Source organism: Pseudophryne corroboree, unplaced genomic scaffold (genome assembly GCF_028390025.1).
Source record: "Pseudophryne corroboree isolate aPseCor3 unplaced genomic scaffold, aPseCor3.hap2 scaffold_1046, whole genome shotgun sequence".
In the NCBI taxonomy this organism is placed as follows: Eukaryota; Metazoa; Chordata; class Amphibia; order Anura; family Myobatrachidae; genus Pseudophryne; species Pseudophryne corroboree.
Window position 1 is genome coordinate 150,134 of NW_026967673.1, and position 24,557 is coordinate 174,690.

Genomic DNA, 24,557 nt, shown 5'->3' on the forward strand with positions numbered 1-24,557 from the left:
CTGCTTCTCTCCCCTCAGTCCCTCGATGCAGGGAGTCTGTTGCCAGCAGTGCTCCCTGAAAATTAAAAACCTAACAAAATACTTTCTGTCAGAAAGCTCAGGAGAGCTCCTGAAAAGCACCCAGTTTCAAATGGGCACAGTATCAAACTGAGGTATGGAGGAGGGGCATAGAGGGAGGAGCCAGTGCACACCCAGAACTAAAGTCTTTCTTAAAGTGCCCATGTCTCCTGCGGAGCCCGTCTATCCCCATGGTCCTTACGGAGTCCCCAGCATACTCTAGGACATTAGAGAAACTAGAATTTTAGTTTGGGGGTGCTTCAGTATTAGGCAGCCTTCTGCCCTCCCATGTTCATCTAAAAAAGATGTGTTCTCCCTGCAGTTGTTGTCCCCAGATGAGAGTTCCCTTGTGCTGCCTCAGTTGAATCTCCTTTACTTGACAGAGATGTGCCTGAGCAGCGGCCCTCCCCAGCCCTATCCCAAATCATACTTATTTTGCATAGGAGATACCATGGTCATGAAGATTGTTCTCCCAGGGTGAGGTTCATTCATTGCATTCTGGGTATGCTGACTCCTGTGATTTCCCCAAATGTGGGAAACTCGACTGCATTATTTGTGGTAGTGGGGGACTGTGTTTGTGCTTTCCTCTGGTCAGTTCTGGTAAAAGTCAGATTTCTTTGTCTCAGATCTTCCTCTAGCCTTGTTTTTCTTTCGAGAGTTCCCTTGTGCTGCCTCAGTTGGATCTCCTTCACTTGACAGGGGGGTGCCCGAGCAGCGACCCTCCCCAGCTCTAGCCCAACTCCTACTTACCTGCCAGGTGAGATACTATGATCATGAAGGTGCTTCTCCCAGGGCAAGGCTCACCCATTGCACTCTGGGTGTGCTGCTCCTGCGATTTCCCCAAATGTGGGAAACTTGACTGCATAATTTGTGTTTCCCCTGGTCGGCTCTCGTATAATTCAGATCTCTTTGTCTCAGGTCTCTCTCCAGCCTAGTTTGCTGTCTGTTTCCACTTCTCTTTTCTTGAGCAGCTCCCTTCTATGCCCTTGCGCACGATCCTGACTTCTCCCGTCTGCTTACTTTGTGCCTTCCAACGCACAATGCGAACTACAGGTAGTGCTGCAGGGCCCACACCTTTTTACTTGCCTTACAGAGCAGCTCTGGAGCTGTTACAGTGCCCAGCTGCTGCAAGAAATCAGCTTGAATGCTTCAGGGGCTGGGGCATAGCCAACATGAGCCCCACACCGAAGGAGGGTGGAGGTGTTTAATGCGAACTAGGGGTCATCCAAGCGCCGCAAAAGGCCGCCATGCCCTGCAAAACCCTTTTCTCTTTTCATATGCAGATGAGGGTTCCAGCCAACTTTGGCCCACTGCTTGGATGACATCACCATATGCAAATCCATCTGCGGCAGGCCTTCCCCCAGGAATGCTTGCACTAGTTGTTGCATTTGGTTTGTTGTTTGGGGGTGCTTCAGTATTAGGCAGCCTTCTGCCCTCCCATGTTCATCTGAAAATATGTGTTCTCCCTGCAGTTGTTGTCCCCAGATGAGAGTTCCCTTGTGCTGCCTCAGTTGAATCTCCTTTACTTGACAGAGATGTGCCTGAGCAGCGGCCCTCCCCAGCCCTATCCCAAATCATACTTATTTTGCATAGGAGATACCATGGTCATGAAGATTGTTCTCCCAGGGTTAGGTGCATTCATTGCATTCTGGGTGTGCTGCCCCTGCGATTTCCCCAAATGTGGGACACTTGACTGCATAATTTGTGTTTCACCTGGTCGGCTCTCGTATAATTCAGATCTCTTTGTCTCAGGTCTCTCTCCAGCCTAGTTTGCTGTCTGTTTCCACTTCTCTTTTCTTGAGCCGCTCCCTTCTATGCCCTTGTGCACTATCCTGACTTCTCCCGTCTGCTTACTTTGTGCCTTCCAACGCACAATGCAAACTACAGGTAGTGCTGCAGGGCCCATACCCTTTTACTTGCCTTACAGAGCAGCTCTGGAGCTGTTACAGTGCCCAGCTGCTGCAAGAAATCAGCTTAAATGCTTCAGGGGCTGGGGCATAGCCAACATGAGCCCCACACCGAAGGAGGGTGGAGGTGTTTAATGCAAACTAGGGGTCAGCCAAGCGCCGAAAAAGGCCGCCATGCCCTGCACGCCCCTTTTCTCTTTTGATATGCAGACAAGGGTTGAAGTCAACTTTGACCCACTGCTTGGATGACATCACCATATGCAAATCCATCTGCGGCAGGCCTTCCCCCAGAAATGCTTGCACTAGTTGTTGCATTTGGTTTGTTGTTTGGGGGTGCTTCAGTATTAGGCAGCCTTCTGCCCTCCCATGTTCATCTGAAAATATGTGTTCTCCCTGCAGTTGTTGTCCCCAGATGAGAGTTCCCTTGTGCTGCCTCAGTTGAATCTCCTTTACTTGACAGAGATGTGCCTGAGCAGCGGCCCTCCCCAGCCCTATCCCAAATCATACTTATTTTGCATAGGAGATACCATGGTCATGAAGATTGATCTCCCAGGGTTAGGTTCATTCATTGCATTCTGGGTATGCTGACCCCTGTGATTTCCCCAAATGTGGGAAACTCGACTGCATTATTTGTGGTAGTGGGGGACTGTGTTTGTGCTTTCCTCTGGTCAGCTCTGGTTAAAGTCAGATTTCTTTGTCTCAGATCTTCCTCTAGCCTTGTTCTTCTTTCGAGAGTTCCCTTGTGCTGCCTCAGTTGGATCTCCTTCACTTGACAGGGGGGTGCCCGAGCAGCGACCCTCCCCAGCTCTAGCCCAACTCCTACTTACCTGCCAGGTGAGATACTATGATCATGAAGTTGCTTCTCCCAGGGCAAGGCTCACCCATTGCACTCTGGGTGTGCTGCCCCTGCGATTTCCCCAAATGTGGGAAACTTGACTGCATAATTTGTGTTTCCCCTGGTCGGTTCTCATATAATTCAGATCTCTTTGTCTCAGGTCTCTCTCCAGCCTAGTTTGCTGTCTGTTTCCACTTCTTTTTTCTTGAGCAGCTCCCTTCTATGCCCTTGCGCACTATCTTGACTTCTCCCGTCTGCTTACTTTGTGCCTTCCAACGCACAATGCGAACTACAGGTAGTGCTGCAGGGCCCACACCCTTTTATTTGCCTTACAGAGCAGCTCTGGAGCTGTTACAGTGCCAAGCTGCTGCAAGAAATCAGCTTGAATGCTTCAGGGGCTGGGGCATGGCCAACATGAGCCCCACACCGAAGGAGGGTGGGGGTGTTTAATGCGAACTAAGGGTCATCCAAGCACCGCAAAAGGCCGCCATGCCCTGCATACCCCTTTTCTCTTTTCATATGCAGATGAGGGTTCCAGCCAACTTTGGCCCACTGCTTGGATGACATCACCGTATGCAAATCCGTCTTCTGCAGACCTTCCCCCAGGAATGCTTGTACTAGTTGTTGCATTTGGTTTGTTGTTTGGGGGTGCTTCAGTATTAGGCAGCCTTCTGCCCTCCCATGTTCATCTGAAAATGTGTTCTCCCTGCAGTTGTTGTCCCCAGATGAGAGTTCCCTTGTGCTGCCTCAGTTGAATCTCCTTTACTTGACAGAGATGTGCCTGAGCAGCGGCCCTCCCCAGCCCTATCCCAAATCATACTTATTTTGCATAGGAGATACCATGGTCATGAAGATTGTTCTCCCAGGGTGAGGTTCATTCATTGCATTCTGGGTATGCTGACCCCTGTGATTTCCCCAAATGTGGGAAACTCGACTGCATTATTTGTGGTAGTGGGGGAATGTGTTTGTGCTTTCCTCTGGTCATCTCTGGTAAAAGTCAGATTTCTTTGTCTCAGATCTTCCTCTAGCCTTGTTCTTTTTTCGAGAGTTCCCTTGTGCTGCCTCAGTTGGATCTCCTTCATTTGACAGGGGGGTACCCGAGCAGCGACCCTCCCCAGCTCTAGCCCAACTCCTACTTACCTGCCAGGTGAGATACTATGATTATGAAGGTGCTTCTCCCAGGGCAAGGCTCACCCATTGCACTCTGTGTGTGCTGCTCCTGCGATTTCCCCAAATGTGGGACACTTGACAGCATAATTTGTGTTTCCCCTGGTCGGCTCTCGTATAATTCAGATCTCTTTGTCTCAGGTCTCTCTCCAGCCTAGTTTGCTGTCTGTTTCCACTTCTCTTTTCTTGAGCCGCTCCCTTCTATGCCCTTGCGCACTATCCTAACTTCTCCCGTCTGCTTACTTTGTGCCTTCCAACGCACAATGCGAACTACAGGTAGTGCTGCAGGGCCCACACCTTTTTACTTGCCTTACAGAGCAGCTCTGGAGCTGTTACAGTGCCCAGCTGCTGCAAGAAATCAGCTTGAATGCTTCAGGGGCTGGGGCATAGCCAGCATGAGCCCCACACCGAAGGAGGGTGGAGGTGTTTAATGCGAACTAGGGGTCATCCAAGCGCCGCAAAAGGCCGCCATGCCCTGCATAACCCTTTTCTCTTTTCATATGCAGATGAGGGTTCCAGCCAACTTTGGCCCACTGCTTGGATGACATCACCATATGCAAATCCATCTGCGGCAGGCCTTCCCCCAGGAATGCTTGCACTAGTTGTTGCATTTGGTTTGTTGTTTGGGGGTGCTTCAGTATTAGGCAGCCTTCTGCCCTCCCATGTTCATCTGAAAATATGTGTTCTCCCTGCAGTTGTTGTCCCCAGATGAGAGTTCCCTTGTGCTGCCTCAGTTGAATCTCCTTTACTTGACAGAGATGTGCCTGAGCAGCGGCCCTCCCCAGCCCTATCCCAAATCATACTTATTTTGCATAGGAGATACCATGGTCATGAAGATTGTTCTCCCAGGGTTAGGTTCATTCATTGCATTCTGGGTATGCTGACCCCTGTGATTTCCCCAAATGTGGGAAACTCGACTGCATTATGTGTGGTAGTGGGGGACTGTGTTTGTGCTTTCCTCTGGTCAGCTCTGGTAAAAGTCAGATTTCTATGTCTCAGATCTTCCTCTAGCCTTGTTCTTCTTTCGAGAGTTCCCTTGTGCTGCCTCAGTTGGATCTCCTTCACTTGACAGGGGGGTGCCCGAGCAGCGACCCTCCCCAGCTCTAGCCCAACTCCTACTTACCTGCCAGGTGAGATACTATGATCATGAAGTTGCTTCTCCCAGGGCAAGGCTCACCCATTGCACTCTGGGTGTGCTGCCCCTGCGATTTCCCCAAATGTGGGAAACTTGACTGCATAATTTGTGCTTCCCCTGGTCGGTTCTCATATAATTCAGATCTCTTTGTCTCAGGTCTCTCTCCAGCCTAGTTTGCTGTCTGTTTCCACTTCTTTTTTCTTGAGCCCCTCCCTTCTATACCCTTGTGCACTATCCTGACTTCTCCTCCCATCCGCTTACTTTGTACCTTACAATGCACAATGCAAACTACAGGTAGTGCTGCAGGGCCCACACCCTTTTACTTGCCTTACAGAGCAGCTCTGGAGCTGTTACAGTGCCCAGCTGCTGCAAGAAATCAGCTTGAATGCTTCAGGGGCTGGGGCATAGCCATCATGAGCCCCACACCGAAGGAGGGTGGAGGTGTTTAATGCGAACTAGGGGTCATCCAAGCACCGCAAAAGGCCGCCATGCCCTGCATGCCAATTTTCTCTTTTCATATGCTGACGAGGGTTGAAGCCAACTTTGACCCACTGCTTGGATGACATCACCATATGCAAATCCATCTGCTGCAGGCCTTCCCCCAGGAATGCTTGCACTAGTTGTTGCATTTGGTTTGTTGTTTGGGGTTGCTTCAGTATTAGGCAGCCTTCTGCCCTCCCATGTTCATCTGAAAATATGTGTACCTCCTGCAGTTGTTGTCCCCAGATGAGAGTTCCCTTGTGCTGCCTCAGTTGAATCTCCTTTACTTGACAGAGATGTGCCTGAGCAGCGGCCCTCCCCAGCCCTATCCCAAATCATACTTATTTTGCATAGGAGATACCATGGTCATGAAGATTGTTCTCCCAGGGTGAGGTTCATTCATTGCATTCTGGGTATGCTGACCCCTGTTATTTCCCCAAATGTGGTAAACTTGACAGCATTATTTGTGGTAGTGGGGGACTGTGTTTGTGCTTTCCTCTGGTCAGCTCTGGTAAAAGTCAGATTTCTTTGTCTCAGATCTTCCTCTAGCCTTGTTCTTCTTTCGAGAGTTCCCTTGTGCTGCCTCAGTTGGATCTCCTTCACTTGACAGGGGGGTGCCCGAGCAGTGACCCTCCCCAGCTCTAGCCCAACTCCTTCTTACCTGCTAGGTAAGATACTATGATCATGAAGGTGCTTCTCCCAGGGCAAGGCTCACCAATTGCACTCTGGGTGTGCTGCTCCTGCGATTTCCCCAAATGTGGGAAACTTGACTGCATAATTTGTGTTTCCCCTGGTTGGCTCTCGTATAATTCAGATCTCTTTGTCTCATGTCTCTCTCCAGCCTAGTTTGCTGTCTGTTTACACTTCTCTTTTCTTGAGCCACTCCCTTCTATGCCCTTGCGCACTATCTTGACTTCTCCCGTCTGCTTACTTTGTGCCTTCCAACGCACAATGCGAACTACAGGTAGTGCTGCAGGGCCCACACCCTTTTAGTTGCCTTACAGAGCAGCTCTGGAGCTATTACAGTGCCCAGCTGCTGCAAGTAATCAGCTTGAATGCTTCAGGGGCTGGGGCATAGCCAACATTAGCCCCACACCGAAGGAGGGTGGAGGTGTTTAATGCGAACTAGGGGTCATCCAAGCGCCGCAAAAGGCCGCCATGCCCTGCACGCCCCTTTTCTCTTTTCATATGCAGACGAGGGTTGAAGCCAACTTTGACCCACTGCTTGGATGACATCACCATATGCAAATCCATCTGCTGCAGGCCTTCCCCCAGGAATGCTTGTACTAGTTGTTGCATTTGGTTTGTTGTTTGGGGGTGCTTCAGTATTAGGCAGCCTTCTGCCCTCCCATGTTCATCTGAAAATATGTGTTCTCCCTGCAGTTGTTGTCCCCAGATGAGAGTTCCCTTGTGCTGCCTCAGTTGAATCTCCTTTACTTGACAAGGGAGGCATTTTGGATTTTTTCTTTGGGTACCCTTACACCTGATGGTCTGAATGAGAGCATCGAACTGAACAACATTGGCAGTCTCTGAAGATTTTATCTATTGATTTACCTAATATATTATTTATTGAATATCCATTTATTGTATGTTTAATAAATAAACAAAATTATTAGAAGTAGCTATTTTGGAAACAGCTTTCCTCTTAGGATGAAACTGTATAACCCTGTTGTGTGTATTTCTTTAAAGTTCCTTAGTAAAATCCACTAGTAATGATGAACATCAGATTTCTTCCTCCATCCTCTTTTTACACTTTCTCTTGGTTCTATATATATATATTTTTTTTCTATTTTTATTATTTTCCCCTCCTTCTCCCAAAAGGCCCCCCTCCCTCCCCCCCCCCTCCCTGTTTTAAATTTTAAAATCTTTAAATATTTAAATCTTCGAATCCTTAAATTGTCTGTTTAATATTTATTTTTTCTTCAATTCTTTTTGTTGTTTAAACAGCAATGTAATTATTCCAGGGGTTAAAATAATGAAATATAGAAATAATATTAACAAAAATTAAAGGTAAAAATGAATTGATAGAATGATCCCATTAAAAGTAAATAAATAATATTGATGTTAAGCTGAGCGGGTTGGATTCGAACATGGGACTAGCTGCATAGAATGCAGGTGATGTTTCCCCTGCGCCACAAGAACTGCTTTAGTAGTGGCCTGGATTTATGTTACCCTAAAAGGTTTTATATAAGTAAATGGGGATCCTTAGTGCTGAGTCTCTGAATTATGTATATGTGATTATAGATATGAGGTATTGATTGAAAGATTATAGGTTAATCTGTATATAGATTATATATTTTCTGTTATTTTTTAAACCACCTTGTTGCTTATTTTATTATTATTTTTAATCACCATGTTGCTTATTTTTATATTATGAAATGCCTTTATATGTGCAAATGCAATTAGAAAGTTGTTCCATATGTGAGTCATTACATGTATGCATCCAATTAGTACATGTATGTATCCAATCAACTAATTAGTAATACTATTGGTCCGGTGCATTTTAAAAAGAGCCTGCTAGGCTGCTGATGTATCCTCTGACGAAACCGCTCTTGGATAACAGCGGAGAAACGCGTAAGGAAGGTGATTACCGGACACTCTGATTGCTGAGATATAAGCCCGTTCATGAACGAGCTACATCACGGCGGACGTCTGATGTAAAGACAGCGGTGAAGGGGAAAAAGCAATTTGAGACCGAGCAAAAGGAGGTCTCTACCCACGGCAGGAAGAAATATCCCGACCGCGAGTGCCAATAAGATCCAGCCACGGTTAACGGGGGTCGTAGCATACCGCTGTGTTTCACCAACCATCACAGCGCTCTCCCCCTGTTTTCTTTCATTACTCACGTGAGTTACATATGAACTTTAACTGCAGTAAATAAGAGGCGTTGGTTACAACTGTTGCTGTTCATCCACAAGAAGGAATTTAATGTATCAATTACAATTGGAAAGTAACGATTAAATTACAACAGATGTATCCAGGAGGATTTTTTGGACACTTTAATAAACATTCCGTTGTCATCAAGGGCAATATGAAATAGATCCTGATTACATTTAGATATGGATAGTGGTGCCTATATATGTTGACTCCATTGTATTTTATTGAATGTGGGTTTCTTCTGTCTATATATATTTTTTAAAAATAAAGAGCTTGTATATTTTATTTTTTGCGCTCCCTTGATAACAAGTGTGATTATCTTTAAAATTTGGTTTATTATTAGTAGAACAGTACTACCTATGGGAGCACCATTTTATAATATATGGTGAAAATTAATAGATGTATAAAGATTAAATAAGCAACAAATTGGTGAAATAGATAAGTTTTGATAGGAGCACTGGGTTCTATATATATATTGACATTTGGTTATATATATGTATAGACTTTATAAATTCTTGACAGAGATGTGCCTGAGCAGCGGCCCTCCCCAGCCCTATCCCAAATCATACTTATTTTGCATAGGAGATACCATGGTCATGAAGATTGTTCTCCCAGGGTGAGGTTCATTCATTGCATTCTGGGTATGCTGACCCCTGTTATTTCCCCAAATGTTGTAAACTTGACAGCATTATTTGTGGTAGTGGGGGACTGTGTTTGTGCTTTCCTCTGGTCAGCTCTGGTAAAAGTCAGATTTCTTTGTCTCAGATCTTCCTCTAGCCTTGTTCTTCTTTCGAGAGTTCCCTTGTGCTGCCTCAGTTGGATCTCCTTCACTTGACAGGGGGGTGCCCGAGCAGCGACCCTCCCCAGCTCTAGCCCAACTCCTTCTTACCTGCTAGGTAAGATACTATGATCATGAATGTGCTTCTCCCAGGGCAAGGCTCACCAATTGCACTCTGGGTGTGCTGCTCCTGCGATTTCCCCAAATGTGGGAAACTTGACTGCATAATTTGTGTTTCCCCTGGTCGGCTCTCGTATAATTCAGATCTCTTTGTCTCATGTCTCTCTCCAGCCTAGTTTGCTGTCTGTTTACACTTCTTTTTTCTTGAGCCGCTCCCTTCTATGCCCTTGCGCACTATCCTGACTTCTCTCGTCTGCTTAATTTGTGCCTTCCAACGCACAATGCGAACTACAGGTAGTGCTGCAGGGCCCAAGCCCTTTTACTTGCCTTACAGAGCAGCTCTGGAGCTGTTACAGTGCCTAGCTGCTGCATGAAATCAGCTTGAATGCTTCAGGGGCTGGGGCATAGCCAACATGAGCCCCACACCGAAGGAGGGTGGAGGTGTTTAATGCGAACTAGGGGTCATCCAATTGCCGCAAAAGGCCGCCATGCCCTGCACGCCCAGGGGTACAAGCTGGAATTCGAGATGTCTCCCCCCAGCCGTTTCCTAAAATATGCCTTGCTGACAACTCCCTCAGGCAGGGAGGCTGTGCTAGAGGCAATTAATAAGCGGTATTCCCAGCAGGTAATACTCAAGGTGCCCCTACTTCAATAAGGATGGGGTTACTATTCCACACGGGTTGGGGTACCGAAACCGCATGGTTCGGTGTGACCCATTTTATATTTAAAATCCTTGAACAAAAAAATTCAAGTTCAAGATGGAATCGCTCAGGGCGGTTATTCCAAGCCTGGACGAGGGGGATTACATGGTATCCTGGGACATCAAGGATGCTTACCTGCATGTCCCCATTTACCATCCTCGCCAGGAGTACCTCAGATTTGTGGTACAGGATTACCATTACCAAGTCCAGACACTGCCGTTTGGACTGTACATGGCACCGAGGGTGTTTTATTAAGGTAATGGCCGAAATGTTGATACTCCTTCAAAAAAAAGGGAGTTGTAATTATCCCGTACTTGGACAATCTCGTTATAAGGGCGAGGTCCAAGGAGCAGTTGGTAGTCGGGGTAGCACTATTTTGGAAAGTGCTACAACAGCATGGTTGGATTCTAAACAGTCCAAAGTCACAGCTGGTTCCTATGACACGTCTACTGTTCCTGGGGATGGTTCTGGACATAAACCAGAAATAGTGTTTCTCCCGGAGGAGAAAGCCAAGGAGTTGTCATCTCTAGTCAGAGACCTCCTGAAGCCAAAATAGGTAGCGGTGCATCATTGCACGCGAGTCCTGGGAAAAATGGTAGCTTCCTACGAAGCAATCCCATTAGGCAGGTTCCATACAAGAACTTTTCAGAGGGACCTGTTGGACAAGTGGTCCGGATCGCATCTTCCGATGCATAGGCTGATAACCCTGTCTCCAAGGACCAGGGTATCTCTACTGTGGTGGCTGCAGAGTGCCCATCTTCAAGAGGGCCGCAGGTTCGGCATACAGGACTAGGTCCTAGTGACCATGGATTCCAGCCTTTGAGGCTGGGAGGCAGTCACACAGGGAAGAAATTTCCAGGGACTTTGGTCAAGTCAGGTTATTTCCCTACACATAAATATTCTGGACCTGAGGGCCATTTACAATGCCCTGAGGCCGGCAAGTCCTCTGCTTCAAAACCAGCCGGTACTGATCCAATCAGACAACATCACGGCAGTCGCCCATGTAAACCAACAGGGCGGCACAAGAAGCAGGATGGCGATGGCAGAAGCCACAAGGATTCTCCGATAGGCGGAAAATCATGTGTTAGCACTGTCAGCAGTGTTCATTCCCGGAGTGGACAACTGGGAAGCAGATCTTCTCAACAGACACGACCTCCACCCGGGAGAATGGGGACTTCCTCCAGAAGTCTTCCAATAGGATTGTACACCATTGGGAAAGGCCACAGGTGAACATGATGGCGTCCCGCCTCAACAAAAAGCTATAAAAGATATTGCACCGGGTCAAGGGACCCTCAGGCGATAGCTATGGACGCTCTGGTAACACCGTGGGTGTACCAGTCGGTTTATGTGTTCTCCCCTCTGCCTCTCATACCAAAGGTACTGAGAATAATAAGAAGGCGAGGAGTAAGAACGATACTCGTGGATGGCCAAGAAGAGCTTGGTACCCAGAACTTCAAGAATTTATATCGGAGGACCCATGGCCTCTGCCACTCAGACAGGACCTGCGGTTGAACGCCGGTTGAACGCCGGATCCTGAAGGAAAAGGGCATTCCGGAGGAAGTCATTCCTACGCTTACTAAAGCCAGGAAAGAGGTTACAGCAACTCATTATCACCGCATATGGTGAAAATATGTTGCATGGTGTGAGGCCGAAAGGGCCCCAACAGAGGAATTTCAACTAGGTCGATTTCTGCATTTCCTGCAAGCAGGAGTGACTATGGGCCTTAAATTGGGTTCCATTAAGGTACAGATCTCGGCTCTGTCGATTTTCTTTCAAAAAGAACTAGCTTCAGTACCTGAAGTTCAGACATTTATAAAAGGAGTGCTGCAGAGTCAGCCCCCGTTTGTGCCTCCTGTGGCACCTTGGGATCTCAACGTGGTGTTGAGTTTCTTAAAATCACATTGGTTTGAACCACTAAAAACCGTGGATCTGAAATATCTCACGTGGAAGGTGGTTATGTTATTGGCCTTGGCTTCTGCCAGGCGAGTATCAAAGTTGGCGGCTTTGTCTTGTAAAAGCCCTTATTTGATTTTCCATATGGATAGGGCAGAATTGAGGACTCGTCCCCAGTTTCTCCCAAAGGTGGTGTCAGCGTTTCACCTGAACCAGCCTATTGTGGTGCCTAGGCTACTAGGGACTTGGAGGACTCCAAGTTGCTAGACGTTGTCAGGGCACTGAAAATATATGTTTCCAGAATGGCTAGAGTCAGAAAATCTGACTCGCTGTTTATCCTATATGCACCTAACAAGCTGGGTGCTCCTGCTTCTAAGCAGACTATTGCTCGTTGGATTTGTAGTACAATTCAGCTTGCACATACTGTGGCAGGCCTGCCACAGCCAAAATCTGTCAATGCCCATTCCACAAGGAAGGTGGGCTCATCTTGGGCGGCTGCCCGAGGGGTCTCGGCTTTACAACTTTGCCAAGCAGCTACTTGGTCAGGGGCAAACACGTTTGCAAAATTCTACAAATTTGATACCCTGGCTGAGGAGGACCTGGAGTTCTCTCATTCAGTGCTGCAGAGTCATCCGCACTCTCCCGCCCGTTTGGGAGCTTTGGTATAATCCCCATGGTCCTTACGGAGTTCCCAGCATCCACTAGGACGTTAGAGAAAATAAGAATTTACTCACTGGTAATTCTATTTCTCGTAGTCCGTAGTGGATGCTGGGCGCCCATCCCAAGTGCGGTTTATCTGCAATACTTGTACATAGTTATTGTTAACTAAATCGGGTTATTGTTGAGCCATCTGTTGAGAGGCTCTATTGTTTCATACTGTTAACTGTGTTTCATATCACGAGTTGTACGGTGTGATTGGTGTGGCTGGTATGAGTCTTACCCGGGATTCAAAATCCTTCCTTATTGTGTACGCCCGTCCGGGCACAGTACCTAACTGAGGCTTGGAGGAGGGTCATAGTGGGAGGAGCCAGTGCACACCAGGTAGTCTAAGATCTTTCTAGAGTGCCCAGCCTCCTTCGGAGCCCGCTATTCCCCATGGTCCTTACGGAGTTCCCAGCATCCACTACGGACTACGAGAAATAGAATTACCGGTGAGTAAATTCTTATTATAGTAGTGTATACACTAGAGGTCTTTCCGAACCCCCTAATCCTAACATTGTAATTTGCTTTAGGGCGCACCTCCAATTAGTCTAGTGTTTCGTATTTTCACATTAAATACTTTCTTGCATTGGTTGGTTAAAGATTAGATCGTATATTTTTCTAGATATAGCTGTGCATAGTCTACAAGGCTACATGCTTCTCCCCTAACTAGAGATGTGCAGCGGGCATTTTTCGTGTTTCATGTTTTGGTTTTGGTTTCGGATCCGCAGTTGTGTTTTGGATACGGACGCGTTTTGGCAAAACCACCCTTTTGGGTTTTGGATTCGGGTGATTTTTTTTTAAAACCTCAAACAGCTAAAATCATAGAATTTGGGGGTAATTTTGATCCTATAGTATTAAGCTCAATAACCATAATTTCTACTCCTTTCCAGTCTATTCTGAACACCTCACACCTCCCAATATTATTTTTAGTCCTAAAATTTGCACCAAGGTCCCTGGATGACTAAGCTAAGCGACCCAAGTGGGCAGCACAAACACCTGGCCCATCTAGGAGTGGCACTGCAGTGTCAGACAGGATGGCACTTAAAAAAATAGCCCCAAACAGCACATGATGCAAAGATAAATAAAAAAAGAGGCGCAAGATGAAATTGTAGTGTGTCTCTCCTGCTCAGTGTCAGTTCTCAGTAGTATCCTCATCAGTGCTCAGTATCACTGCTCATTGTCTTGTGCTGCATTGTGGTGCTCAGTATACTAGAGTACATTACTAATAGTCCAGTGCTGCATCTTGCTGCTCAGTGTCAGTTCTAGTATCCTCATCAGTGCTCAGTATCACTGCTCATTGTTTTGTGCTGCATTGTGGTGCTCAGTATACTACAGAACATTACTAATAGTCCAGTGCTGCATCTGGCTGCTCAGTGTCAGTTCTAGTAATCTCATCAGTGCTCCGTATCACTGCTCATTGTCTTGTGGTGCTCAGTATACTACAGTACATTACTAATACTCCAGTGTCTTGTGCCGCATATGGCTGCTGTAGGGTGCTGTGGTAGTGTCCTGTCACTGTGCATATGTCATCATTCCAGTCACAGTGACATACCCTCCAACTGTACCTTTTTAATAGGTACAGTACCTTTTTTTCATGGTCTGTACCTATTTTTGGCTCTCCAAACTTCCATTGAAAGTATAGGAAAAGGGGCGTGACCACGCCCCCTTTACCCATGACCACGCCCCTTTTTCTAATTTGTACCAATTTTTGTGTGTAAAATGTTGGAGGGTATGCAGTGATATCTGGTATCTATCTAGTGGTATCTAATTCCAGACATTACCACCGTCTAATTCCAGATATATTACTGGCATATAATTCCACACATTAAAAAATGGAGAACAAAAAGGTGGAGGGTAAAATAGGGAAAGATCAAGATCCACTTCCACCTAGTGCTGAAGCTGCTGCCACTAGTCAAGGCAGAGACAATTCAATGCCATCAACATTATGTAATGATTATACGATACATTATATATCATATCATTGTATGGTTGTAAAATACAACTTAAAAACTTTAATGAATAAATACATAAAGTAGCTTTTATGTAACCTTTTTAAACCTATTAGCATAGACCGAATCTCATCGTGTGTATAGGCCTTTAGTTCAACAACAGCATGGGACCAGTTAGTGTGTTTTGACCACTGCACAGCACCTGGTGTTATATAGTAAGCACCACTATGGCATAGTATACAGCATTATGGGCCTGATATGAGTGTGACCAGCGGTGATGTGGAATGCAGTAGGAGGTGCTGTTTAGTAAGCACCACTTCTATATTCACCATGCAGTATATTGTGTGAATATAGAAGTGTTGGCTGTGTTATATATTAGAGTAATTATTGCAGCTCCCAGCTAAAATTGCAACAATGTAATTTAGTGACAAGCTGCAGAGATTAACCCTTTCTGTGGCTGCTGCACAACCTCTATTCATATCGCTGAATTCAATTAGGGAGATGTTCTCACCCCGCGAGCAAGCGCAGGTATATGCCACACTTATGGTAACATTGGATTTACAGATATTTTCTTGCAGGGGTGTTTCTAAACAATTTGGCTTCAAATGCGTGCCCCCCGCCACCATTGGCATTAAAAATTGTGCCCCTCCCCCATATATATATATATATATATATATATATATATAAAAAAAACTATATTTGCGTGAGCGCTCCGGACGGGATGGGGGGGGGGCGTGACCTCGCAAAAATGGGTATGGTCTCCATAAAATGGGCGTAGCCTTGCAGGCAAAGACTACCTTACACCCCAGTTCTTGACCCTGCACCAACAGACCTCGGCCACCACAGGGAAAAAAGTACAGTAATTTCCACCATGTTAAGCCCCACACATTAATGCCCTTTGGAACATATTATGTCACTCACCACAATATCTGTGATACACTATGCCCTACAGTAAAGCTTCTAATTACTTTTACAAAAACTGCTCAATGCCAAGAGTTTCACGTGCTGGGTGTCATGCTCATTGCCAGGGGTTTCACTCTCTGGGTGTCATGCTCATTGCCAGGGGGAACGCAGTAGGAGGTGTTATATAGTAAGCACCACTATGGCATAGTATATAGCATTATATATATTGTGAGCACTGGTGATGTTGAGTGCAGTAGAGCTGCTGCTGGGTAATTACAATTGACTACAACCACCAATATATTCTGCTGCACTATATATATGCAAAGCTAATTCTGCTGGGTAATTACAACTGACTACAACCACCAATATATTCTGCTGCACTATATATTTGCAAAGCTAATTCTGCTGGGTAATTACAATTGACTACAACCACCAATATATTCTGCTGCACTATATCTATATATGCAAAGCTAATTCTGCTGAGTAATTACAATTGACTACAACCACCAATATATTCTGCTGCACTATATCTATATATGCAAAGCTAATTCTGCTGGGTAATGCAAATTGAAACATTATTGCATAGTATGTGATTTTGAAGTACTTTTTTAAAGTTTTGAATGATATAGACCCAGTTTAATCTTTGTGGAATGCCTGGTTGTTGTTTTTAAGGTAATTTATTGCCTGGCATTTGAGGGGGTGGGGTGTGGTTACAGATTTCAATTATTGGTTTCACTTGTAATAGTCTTCTACTTAAGTCCAATGGTGTAGGCTGTGCATTTATTGATCTAAGCGTGCATTTTTATCAAAGCGTGATAAAATTGACACATAACAGCAGTGTTCAATCAGCGTTCAATCGAAGTGAAAAAGAAGGAAAACAGAAGCACACCAATCTAACAAAACAAAGAAAACTGAAGAACTAATAACAAATGTGAGTCACTTACTCCTCAGATCACTCACCTCCTGATTGTTGCATCTGATTACATAGCACAGAACTACCTTACTTGGACATTTCATAAACCATCCATTTCACCTACAAATGCCTGTATCTGTATTATTGTAATTTTGTTTTTTAAGCACAGCTGCACCAATGCAATTTTACCTGCAAACACTTAAAACATCTAACATAATTACCATTGCTTCTTAAACCTCTCACAATCCTTTCATTTCTTACACTCCAAATACTTTTCTGCACCCACTTTATCTACGCTTTTGACTCATTTCATACTAAATCTACACCCCTTGAGCCTACACTGCTTTTCTCACCTGCATTTCTGCAATTCTTCTGCTCGGATTGCCTTACAGTCTCCTCTCCTACTTCCACTTTCCCTCAACCTATTTACCTACTTAACACTATGTCAAGGTTTTCTTATACTCCCCACATCACTCAGTGTCTACCTAATAATGTATCTTTAGCCTTCCCCCCTAGTCTCCTCCACCTCCTCCTCTCTCCCCTCCTCTGTCTCCCCTCCATCCCTCTGTTTCCTTCCCCCACCTTTCCTGTTACCCCACTTTCATTCACCTCTGCCCCATGGTCCTGCTACCCCACAACTCAGCCCTGCTCCCTCTCTCCCTTCCCTGTCACCTCCCCACACCCCCATCCACATCACACTGACCTCCCTCCCTGCCCACCTCCTGCAGTTTCCCCTCCTAGCTCAGGCACCCGTACCATCACTATTCTCTCATCATCCCTGCCCTCAAACTTAATCCCACCTCATCGCTACAGCAACCCTGAAAATCTAATTCACATCTCTCCCACAAACTCATACCCCCTATCCTGTGCCCTCTGGAATGCCAGATCTGTTTATAACAAACTGGTCCCTACTCATGACCTTTTCATTTCCAACTCCCTACACCTACTAGCCATTACTGAAACTTGGATTACGCCCTCTGACACTACTTCTGCTGCTGCTCTCTCTGCTGGGGGCCTTACATTCACACACACACCCCGACCTGGGGGTCGCCATGGGGGTGGTGTTGGGGTCCTTTTACCTTCTAGTTACTCCTACCAACTCATACCACCTGAACCATCCCTTATATTCTCTACATTTGAGGTCCACGCCATATGCCTCTTCCAACCAGTCCATCTTAGAGTAGCTGTCATTTACCGCCCCCCTGGCACTGCTTCCAAATTAATCGACAACTTTGCTTCCTGGCTTCCTCACTTCCTCTCTTCTGACATTCCCACCATTATCCTAGGCGATTTCAACATCCCTATTGACATCCCCACACAATCCCCTGCCTCTAAACTCCTTAACCTCACCTCTTCACTTGGTCTCTCCCAGTGGACCTCCTCACCCTCCCATGTGAATGGGAGCTCACTGGATCTGGTCTTCACTCACCGCTGTGATATTTCTGATTTTTCCAACTCCCCATTTCCCCTCTCTGACCACCACCTGCTCTCCTTCAACCTATCTCTCTCGACTTCCCCATCTCTACCTCCTAAGGCTACCATCACTAAGCGTAACATTGAAGCTATTGACACCACATTCCTTTCCTCCCTGTTTGACTCACTTCTCTCTCCTATTCTCTCTCTCTCATGCCCTGAACAAGCCACTTCCACATACAATGCTTCCCTTACTTCTGCTCTTGACTCTGTTGCTCCACCAACCACTATTCACCCTCACAAATTAACACCTCAACCCTGGCACACCAAATGCACCAGATATCGGCAAAAATGCTCACGTACGGCTGAGCGACACTGGAGGAAATCACGCTCTAAGGCAGACTTCCTCCATTTCAAACTTATGCTCTCATCCTTCAGTGCTGCCCTTTCTCTTGCTAAACAGTCATACTTCAAGAACCTCATCTCCTCCCAGTCTTCCAACCCCCGGCGCCTCTTTGCCACTCTCAACTCACTCCTCTGCCCACCTCCACCTCGTCTCCCTTCCTCACTCTCTGCTCTTGACTTTGCCACTTACTTCACATCCAAAATTGACTCCATACGTCAGGACATCACATCACACCAGACTATCAGTAACCAGCCTTCTCCCAACCCTTACGAACCCTCCCCATCCCTCGCACCAACTCTGTCATCTTTCTCCCATGCATCTGGAGAGGAAGTCATGGCCCTCATTCGTTCCTGTCCCCTCACCACCTCCCCACTTGACCCAATCCCCTCCCGCCTCCTTTGCCACCTCTCTTCTTCTGCTTTTTCCCATCTTTCCCACCTTCTTAATCTCTCCCTCTCATCAGGCACTGTCCCCTCTGCCTTCAAGCACGCTCTCATCTCTCCTATTCTTAAAAAACCTACCCTTGATCCAAACACTCTCTCCAACTACCGACCCATCTCTCTCCTCCCTTTTGCCTCCAAACTCCTTGAGCGTATTGTCTACAACCGCCTTACTTCCTTTCTTTCCTCACAATCACTGCTTGTCTGGCTTCCGTCCTCTCCACTCCACTGAAACTGCCCTTACAAAAGTATGCAATGACCTCCATGCTGCTAAATCTAAGGGACACTACTCTCTACTTATTCTACTTGATCTCTCTGCTGCTTTTGACACTGTGGACCATCCTCTCCTACTGCAAATCCTTCACTCCATTGGTCTGCGTAACACAGCCCTCTCTTGGTTGTCGTCCTACCTTTCTGACCGTTCATTCTCTGTCTCCTCTCATGACTCCACCTCCCCCTCACTTCCACTAACTGTAGGGGTACCCCAAGGTTCTGTCCTTGGTCCTCTTCTCTTCTCTCTCTATACGTCCTCACTAGGTAAGCTCATTAGTTCTTTTGGTTTCCAATATCATCTCTATGCTGATGACACTCAAATCTATCTTTCCTCTCCAGACCTCTCCCCTACTCTCCTCACTCGTATCTCCAACTGTCTCTCTGCTATCACTTCCTGGATGTCCCAGCTCTTTCTTAAACTTAACATGTCTAAGACCGAGCTGATCATCTTCCCTCCCTCCCGCATAATCTCACCTCCTACAATCTCATTATCTATTGATGGCACTACTATCTCCTCTACCCCCCAAGTGCGCTGTCTTGGAGTAATCCTTGACTCCTCCCTCTCCTTCAAACCACACATTCAGCACCTCTCACAAACCTGCCGTTTTCATCTAAAAAATATTTCCAGGATCAGACCCTTTCTGACCCAGGATGCTTCTAAGACTCTTATCCACTCACTGGTCATCTCCAGACTGGACTGCTGTAATCTCTTCCTGACTGGCATTCCTGACAAATACCTCTCTCCACTCCCACTATCCTCAATTCTGCTTCCCGGCTCATTTTCCTCACCAAACGCACTACGTCCACCTCTCCTCTCTTACTAGTCCTTCACTGGCTCCCCTTCCCTTTCAGAATCCATTTCAAGCTTCTCACACTTGCTTACAAAGCCCTCACCCACTCCTCTCCCATCTACATCTCTGATCTTATCTCGCTTTACACTCCCACCCGTCCTCTTCGCTCTGCTAATGCACACCGACTCCTGCCTACGGATTACTTCCTCCCACTCCTACCTTCAAGATTTTTCACGTGCTGCACCACTTCTCTGGAATTCCCTACCTCTCCCCCTCAGACTCTCCACCTCTCTACAAAACTTCAAACGGGCTCTCAAGACCCACTTCTTCACCAAACCCAGCCAAATCTCATCCCAAACCTCTGTTCCACGCTCTCTATGTACCCCATCTGTCTCACCCCTGTCTGTCTACCCCTCCCTTTTAGAATGTAAGCTCTCACGAGCAGGGCCCTCTTCCCTCATGTGCTTACTCTTTTCTTACTTTAATAATCTTCAGCTGCACCAAATCCAGCAGTCTTCTACCACCTGATACTTATTCCAGTGTCATCTGCTGATGTAGCTATGTTTATTTACCCTGTACTTGTCCTATATTGTCATCAACTGTAAGTTGCTGTTTTCCTGTTTGATTATTTGTTTATGTACTCTGTAATTGGGCACTGCAGAACCCTTGTGGCGCCATATAAATAAAGGATAATAATAATAATAAATAATATAATATATAGCAGTACGGTACAGTAGGCCACTGCTCTACCTACCTCTGTGTCGTCAAGTATACTATCCATCCATACCTGTGGTGCATTTTAGAAAAAAACATGTCTCGGCAGAGCAATCTATAAATCCATAATTTTTCAGACAGCAACAGTGGGTATTGTAATAGTCACCCAATCAATCACTTTTATAGGGTTACATGCACCCACATGCTACAGCCTGTCTCAATAATTTTACTGTCACGCTGTGTGTGTTTGTGTTTTTATTTGGGTATTTTTTGTTGTTGTAGAACTACAGGTACCAGCAAGCCCATTATTTCCCCGCCTGCTGGTACTTGAGGTTCTCCAAGTACCAGCAAGCGGGGGAGGCTTGCTGGGCCTTGTAGTTCCACAAAAAAAAAAACAATATTCTTTTTTTACACACATGGCTATCAGCCCGGCACCCACCACCCAGGGGTGCTGGGGACAGCCTCGGGCTTCACCTCTGGCCCTTGGGTGCCTCGAGGGGAGGAACCTCTTGATGTAAGGGGTCCCCACTCCTCCAGGGAACCCCGGCCAGGGGTGACTAGTTGGAGGGGTAATGCCAGGGACGCAGGGACCTACATAAAAGTGTCCCCCGGCTGTGGCATTATCTCTCTGGCTAGTGGAGCCCGGTGCTGGTTTTAAAAATATGGGGGACCCCTACATCTTTTGTCCCACGTATTTTTGGAACCTGGACCGTTCTAAGAGCCCGGTGCTGGTTGTCTAAATACGGGGAACCCCTGTCCAATTTTTCCCCCAGTATTTAAATAACCAGGACCGGCTCAAAGAGCCCGAGGCTGGTTATACTAAGGAGGGGGGACCTCACGCATTTTTTTTTAACCCATTCAGACCCTTCTCCTTTAAGTTAATGGAAGCCCTGGACAACAAAATTGCATTCATGTCCTCCTCCCTCACCCTTCCCAGTCCCAAACACTCATTTTTTTTTTCTTTAAAAATGTATAATATATAACAAGAACAATGAGCAGGCAGGCAGCGGGCATTGGCGGCATCGGACTGAGATAGAAATTAGTGGTGGAGGGCTGGGTTAGTTGATTGTTGGAGAGTTTGTAAGCCATTGGCGGTGGCAGCGGGTATCGGCTCAGAGGCAGTAGCGGGCATTGGCTAAGGGTCATCTGCAGGATTCGGCGGAAATTATGGCTGTAGTGCCTCACTAGCCACTGACCTCACCGCACGCCACTGTGGGACAGATGTAACATACAGAGAGAGGTAGATTTGGGAGGGGGAATGTCCTAGCATAACTGTTAATTGCAGTGTAATACTGTAATTCAGCTGTGCAGCATTTGTGGCTAAATGTCAAAGAAGACAGTATTTACCCTGCATGCAAAATAATAAATGTATTTGAACATACCTCCCAACTATACCAATTTTTGCAGGACAGTCACTTTTTTTGGGAATGTCCAGCTAACCCAAACAACCCCCCCCCCCCTGTGGGGGCCGCAGTGTCCCATAGTCATGGGGAAGGGGGGGGGGGGGGTGGAAGGCTCCCTGTAGCTTGTTGCTCTGCAAATATGCACATTGTGGGTAATTCAGACCTGATCGCTAGGGTGTGTTTTTTGCATCCCTGTAATCAGGTAGTTGCCGCCTACAGCGGAAGGGAACATTTGCTGTGCAGGTGTGTGATCACATGTGCACAAGAGCTGCACAGCTCAGCACTTACTCAGCCATTGAGGTGACGTCACAAATCCTCCCACAAAACGCCGGGTCCCTCCAGTGTTTTTCCGGACACTCCCTAGAAACATTCAGTTGCCACCCACACAAACACCCTCTTCTTGTCAATCTTCTTGTGATCTCCGGACCGTCGCACTTACGCATTGTAGCGCATACGCATGTGCAGTGCAGACCTGATTGCCCGCTGGGTGAAAATAAATTGAAGCGATCTGGTCTGAATAAGCCTCAATGTCTATTCACGGGAGACAGAGGGGCTGGGGCATGGCCAGCAGCTCACAGAGCACCTATAATGACAAAAATGGGAGACATGGCTCATGATCGCGATATACCTGCGAAGGTACGCCCTCTACTGATTGACAGGCAGAGGCATTCGCATTTTCTGCGGGTCACCCGGAGAAAATGTAGGCACACGCACAGGATGGACCCTGCGTATATGCCCCCATCCTCTTCATAGTTTTTGCGGTTGTAACGCGTATTACGATCCAAACTATGTCTTATATACACGAGCAGTGTGAAAATGGGGGTAATTCGATGGGGGTAATTCCAAGTTGATCGCAGCAGGAATTTTGTTTGCAGTTGGGCAAAACCATGTGTACTGCAGGGGAGGCAGATATAACATGTGCAGAAAGAGTTAGATTTGGGTGAGTTATTTTGTTTCTGTGCAGGGTAAATACTGACTGCTTTATTTTTACACTGCAAATTAGATTGCAGATTGAACACACCACACCCAAATCTAACTCTCTCTGCACATGTTAAATCTGCCTTCCCTGCAGTGCACATAGGTGGTCATTCCGAGTTGTTCGCTCGGTAATTTTCTTCGCATCGCAGCGATTTTCCGCTTAATGCGCATGTGCAATGTTCGCACTGCGACTGCGCCAAGTAAATTTGCTATGCAGTTAGGAATATTACTCACGGTTTTTTCATCGTTCTGGTGATCGTAATGTGATTGACAGGAAGTGGGTGTTTCTGGGCGGAAACAGACCGTTTTAGGGGCGTGTGGGAAAAAATGCTACCGTTTCTGGGAAAAACGCGGTAATGGCTGGAGAAACGGAGGAGTGTCTGGGCGAACGCTGGGTGTGTTTGTGACGTCAAACCAGGAACGACAAGCACTGAACTGATCGCACTGGCAGAGTAAGTCTCGAGCTACTTAGAAACTGCACAGAGATGTCTTATCGCAATATTGCAAATCTTTCGTTCGCAATTTTAAGATGCTAAGATTCACTCCCAGTAGGCGGCGGCTTAGCGTGTGCAATGCTGCTAAAAGCAGCTTGCGAGCGAACAACTCGGAATGAGGGCCATGGGGGGTAATTCTGAGTTGATCGCAGCAGGATTTTTGTTAGCAGTTGGGCAAAACCATGTGCACTGCATTTACGAACAGATGATTTTTTATATAAATTTTAAAATGTTAGTAAATGTGTGTTTTTTTTCAACCTGGAAGCCCAACATCGATTAAGATCGATCTTAAATAGACCCCTGGGTTTTAAGGATAACCATGGTTGAGTCCAATGGTTAATTCACATTGACCGAAGTTCTAATTAAGTCACCTGTGCTCAAGCATGATATCCTTAAAATCTGGATTGCAATGACAGCATTTGGGAACTATGCCTAAGGGTTTAATTTTTACATTTATCCACTGACAATAAATCTACCTACAATATCCCTGTAACTGTTATGATTACAGTATTTCACTAAATAATGTAATTTGCTGAACCTTCTGTAAAAAGAAATATTAAGATGCTGTAATTCCCAGATGCAGCAAATTTGTTAGCTAGTGGGCAAAACCATGTGCACTGCAGGGATGGGGGGGGCAGATATAACATTTGCAGAGAGATTTAGGTGGGTTATATTGTTTGTGTGCAGGGTAAATACTGGCTGTTTTGTTTTTACACTGCAATTTAGATTTCAGTTTGAACACACCGCACCAAAATCTAACTCTCTCTGCACATATTATACACCCCCCCCCCCCCCCCCCTGCAGTGTACATGGTTTTAGCTAATAAATTTGCTGCTGTGATCAGATCTGAGTTAAGCCCTATGTATTTGGCACTGGCAAAGGGTTAGAGGCCTTGCTGTAGAGCTCACACCTTTCTTATCATGCATTGTAATATTTCCTATGTCCTGATGTTGTGCTCTCTGCTCCATCCAAGTAAACAGCAATGTAGCGTGGCTATCAAAGAGCGTGAAGATTGCAGATTTCCTGGGATTAATGCTAAAGAATGCTATTATAGAGGCTGCTGCTTTAATTCAAGTGTCACTGGGGTTAAATGGTGTTTTTACCTTAAAAACACAGGTAGAGTATACAGTACAGTGGTAGAGTGGGAGCATGTAGTGCTATTGATTACAGATTTGATGGAGCTTAAACATGGATAAGGTCCATAGCTATAAGAGTTTATCTTGTGTAT

General features: G+C 46.2%; 13 non-coding genes across 13 annotated transcripts; all 13 read left to right on the plus strand.

Annotated features, from left to right (window-relative positions):
- Window positions 1-483: 483 nt before the first annotated feature.
- Window positions 484-647, plus strand: LOC134988312 (U1 spliceosomal RNA). The gene has a single exon (XR_010193799.1). It is a non-coding gene; the product is annotated as a U1 spliceosomal RNA (small nuclear RNA).
- Window positions 648-799: 152 nt separating this feature from the next.
- On the plus strand, window positions 800-962 carry LOC134988322 (U1 spliceosomal RNA). Its single transcript, XR_010193808.1, has one exon. It is a non-coding gene; the product is annotated as a U1 spliceosomal RNA (small nuclear RNA).
- A 671-nt stretch (window positions 963-1,633) lies between these two features.
- On the plus strand, window positions 1,634-1,796 carry LOC134988328 (U1 spliceosomal RNA). The gene has a single exon (XR_010193814.1). It is a non-coding gene; the product is annotated as a U1 spliceosomal RNA (small nuclear RNA).
- Window positions 1,797-2,467: 671 nt separating this feature from the next.
- LOC134988314 (U1 spliceosomal RNA) lies at window positions 2,468-2,631 on the plus strand. Its single transcript, XR_010193801.1, has one exon. It is a non-coding gene; the product is annotated as a U1 spliceosomal RNA (small nuclear RNA).
- Window positions 2,632-2,783: 152 nt separating this feature from the next.
- Window positions 2,784-2,946, plus strand: LOC134988324 (U1 spliceosomal RNA). The gene has a single exon (XR_010193810.1). It is a non-coding gene; the product is annotated as a U1 spliceosomal RNA (small nuclear RNA).
- A 669-nt stretch (window positions 2,947-3,615) lies between these two features.
- On the plus strand, window positions 3,616-3,779 carry LOC134988336 (U1 spliceosomal RNA). The gene has a single exon (XR_010193822.1). It is a non-coding gene; the product is annotated as a U1 spliceosomal RNA (small nuclear RNA).
- Window positions 3,780-3,931: 152 nt separating this feature from the next.
- LOC134988331 (U1 spliceosomal RNA) lies at window positions 3,932-4,094 on the plus strand. Its single transcript, XR_010193816.1, has one exon. It is a non-coding gene; the product is annotated as a U1 spliceosomal RNA (small nuclear RNA).
- A 671-nt stretch (window positions 4,095-4,765) lies between these two features.
- On the plus strand, window positions 4,766-4,929 carry LOC134988315 (U1 spliceosomal RNA). Its single transcript, XR_010193802.1, has one exon. It is a non-coding gene; the product is annotated as a U1 spliceosomal RNA (small nuclear RNA).
- A 152-nt stretch (window positions 4,930-5,081) lies between these two features.
- On the plus strand, window positions 5,082-5,244 carry LOC134988325 (U1 spliceosomal RNA). The gene has a single exon (XR_010193811.1). It is a non-coding gene; the product is annotated as a U1 spliceosomal RNA (small nuclear RNA).
- Window positions 5,245-5,918: 674 nt separating this feature from the next.
- LOC134988318 (U1 spliceosomal RNA) lies at window positions 5,919-6,082 on the plus strand. Its single transcript, XR_010193804.1, has one exon. It is a non-coding gene; the product is annotated as a U1 spliceosomal RNA (small nuclear RNA).
- A 152-nt stretch (window positions 6,083-6,234) lies between these two features.
- Window positions 6,235-6,397, plus strand: LOC134988334 (U1 spliceosomal RNA). Its single transcript, XR_010193819.1, has one exon. It is a non-coding gene; the product is annotated as a U1 spliceosomal RNA (small nuclear RNA).
- Window positions 6,398-9,023: 2,626 nt separating this feature from the next.
- Window positions 9,024-9,187, plus strand: LOC134988321 (U1 spliceosomal RNA). Its single transcript, XR_010193807.1, has one exon. It is a non-coding gene; the product is annotated as a U1 spliceosomal RNA (small nuclear RNA).
- Window positions 9,188-9,339: 152 nt separating this feature from the next.
- LOC134988335 (U1 spliceosomal RNA) lies at window positions 9,340-9,502 on the plus strand. Its single transcript, XR_010193821.1, has one exon. It is a non-coding gene; the product is annotated as a U1 spliceosomal RNA (small nuclear RNA).
- Window positions 9,503-24,557: the final 15,055 nt, after the last annotated feature.